The following is a 266-nucleotide window of genomic DNA, read 5'->3' as shown; positions in this document are numbered from 1 at the left end:
GGTTCCGGGCGCCCGCTACTGCGCCTGCGCTACGCCGCCTCGGCGGCGGCCGGAGGGAGGACGACAGCGACCCCTGGTGGCCAGGGGTGGCGGAGCGGCCTCGCGGCTCTGCTCCCGGCTCTGCGTGCAGAGCCCCGAAATCCCGAGCGCGCTCGAAGCCGCGCGTCCCGTACCCGGGGAACCCGGCGCGAGGTGGCGGGGCTCAGGGCCTGCGGGGGTCCCAAAGAGGGTCTCGGCCGCAGGAAGAGGCGTCGCTCCCCCTCCAA

Source organism: Neovison vison, chromosome 4 (genome assembly GCF_020171115.1).
Source record: "Neovison vison isolate M4711 chromosome 4, ASM_NN_V1, whole genome shotgun sequence".
NCBI classification, from domain to species: Eukaryota; Metazoa; Chordata; class Mammalia; order Carnivora; family Mustelidae; genus Neogale; species Neogale vison.
This window is presented reverse-complemented; position numbering follows the sequence as displayed.